The following is a 2780-nucleotide window of genomic DNA, read 5'->3' on the forward strand; positions in this document are numbered from 1 at the left end:
CAACTGACTTTACTGAAACTTTATATTTATTGCTCTCATTTTAGGTCATAGTGTCCTTCTGCATGCAGGCTGCTATAACGGACATGATATAGACTTAATAGATTATAAAGAACAGGAATTTATTTCTCACAGTTCTAGAACGGAGAAGTTCAAGATTAAGGAATGGGCAGATCCAGGGAGAGCCCACTTCCTCATAGATGGCTATCTTCTCACTGTAAATGTACATGATGAATGAAGCAAGAGAACTCTCTGGGGTCTCCGTTAAAAGGACTGTAATCCCACTTATGACCTAATCACCTCCCAAAGGCCCCTATGTTTTAATACTAGCACTTACAGAGTTAGATTTCATAATATGATTTTGGGAGACATAAACATTCACACCATAGTATATATAAACAAAAAAAGACACAAAAACAACAAACAAAAAAATTATTTTAACTACCTATTATTTTCAACTACATAAACTTTTAATTTGTTTCTATATAATATTAAATAACTCATTTGAGTGATTCACTTATATCCAATGCATCTGAGTGCAATTAAATTTGCTTACCCAGCATATCCAGAAGCATATTTCTTCAGACTATCCCATTCCCCACCTTACAGGATTTACCACAATTAGAAGACATGGGATAGAGGATAGATAGATAGATGTATACATAAACACACTTGTACATACCCATATGCATATTTTTTCCTGTTAATGATACTCATGCAAATAAAATTTAAGCTCAAGGAAACCTGTCTTGTGTGTTACTTAATATCCAGTTTTTAGTCAACATCCAAAAACAAATAATCCAATAAAACCATGGATAGAAGACATGAACAAGTGTTTCCCCAAAGCACACATTCAAATGTTCAGTAGATACATGAAAAGATGTCCATCATCATGTATCATCAGGAAATTGCAAAGCAAAACTAGAAAGAGATACCACCTCACACCTGTCAGAATGGCTAAAATTAACACTACAAGAAACAAAAGGTGTTGGAGAGGATGTGAAAAAGTAACACTTGTGGGGGCTGCCTGGGTGGCTCAGTGGGTTAAGCCTCTGCCTTCAGCTCAGGCCATGATCTCAGGGTCCTGGGATCAAGTCTCACATCGGGCTCTCTGCCAGGCATGGAGCCTGCTCCCTCCTCTCTCTCTCTCTACTTGTGATCTCTCTCTGTCAAATGAATAAAATCTTAAAAAAAAAAAAAGAAAAAGTAACAATTGTGAACTGTTGGTGGTGATGCAAACTGATACAGCCATATTTGAGAACAGTATGGAATTTCCATAAAATTTAAAAATAGAAGTCCTTTTTGATCCAACAAACCTGTTGGTGTGTATTTACCCAATGAATATAAGAAAACTTATTCAAAGGGATGCTAGCACCCCTATGTTTATAGCAGCATTATTTATAAAGCTAAGATATGGAAAGCGCCCAAGTATCCATCAATTGATGAATAAATAAAGAATAAGTGGTATGTATATACAATGGAATATTATTCTGCCATAAAAAAGACTGAAATCTTGCCATTTGCAATAACATGGTTGGAACTAGACAGTATAATGCTAAAAGTGAAATAAGTCAGTCAGAGAAAGACAAATACCTTTACTCATATATGGAATAAAAGAAACAAAACAAACAAGCAAAGGGGAAATAATAAGACATAGAAAGAGAAACAAAGCAAGAAACAGACATTTCATTACGGAGAACAAACTGATGGTTACTTGACGGGATCTGAAAGGAGTGATGGATTAAATAAGTGATGGGGGTTAATTAGAGCACTTGTCATGATGAGCACTGAGTGCTATATGTTATATTGTACACATGAATCTAATACAGCCATATATGTTAACTAACTGGATTTCAAATAAACATTTTTTAAAATCCCAGTTTTTAGCTCACATTCTGGCTTACAAAAGGGATTTAGTCAGGAATTTGGAGATTAGTTAATGAACAAAAAAGGGGTGAACAGGCAGTTGTTAGATAAAATTACTATCCTTTCTGGCATGATCTTATACCTTTTATCTAGAAGTATTTTTAGCACTTTAGACTCTTCCTATTTTATTTTGAATCATTAAACAAAAATTTCCTCAAAGGACCTTAGACTCCATCCAATTTGAGCAACAGTTTGAGAGAGGAAATGGTGTCCAGGAGGAAAAAAAAAAAAAGATGAAACTACTATTGTTTACTAGTGAATGCATAGTTCTTCCACAGAAGAAGCTCTAAATGGTCATGGCTCCAGCTTTATATGTGCTCAGTCATATGTTCAGAAGTAGGTAACACTATCAAAAAATATAAAGCATCTGAGATTATTTTCCCTTATTTGAAAGCTGGTGTATGAGTCTGCCGTAGTTTCTTGGGTGTTGATAGAAGACGCAGACTCATGTTTCAGAAATAATATAGTTTATTATTCACAGCAATAGAGGTAGCCAGAATATTAACATTATTTGTGTGTGTGTGTGTGTGTGTGTGTGTGTTTGTGTGTGTGTAGGGATGGGAGTTATATATCAGTTCTGAGCCTCAGTTCCCACAAGAAGAATCAAAACAGAGGCAGATAATATTTGCAAACACAACAGGTTAAGTTAAAAAAAAAGATACTATTTCTGTCTTCCAAGTCTATTCAATACAACCATCTTCAAAGGATGGCCTAGAACAAATAATAAATGCAGAAATGTAAGCAACCAATTGAAAAGTGTCTCCCAAGAAACACACTTTGAGAGTCTTCATTTGACAAAAATACTATAGGATATTACATGGATCAGGTGCATTGAATACTGGAAGGTTAAAATTACA

Source organism: Mustela nivalis (assembly GCF_964662115.1).
Source record: "Mustela nivalis genome assembly, contig: HAP1_SCAFFOLD_234, whole genome shotgun sequence".
NCBI lineage: Eukaryota > Metazoa > Chordata > Mammalia > Carnivora > Mustelidae > Mustela > Mustela nivalis.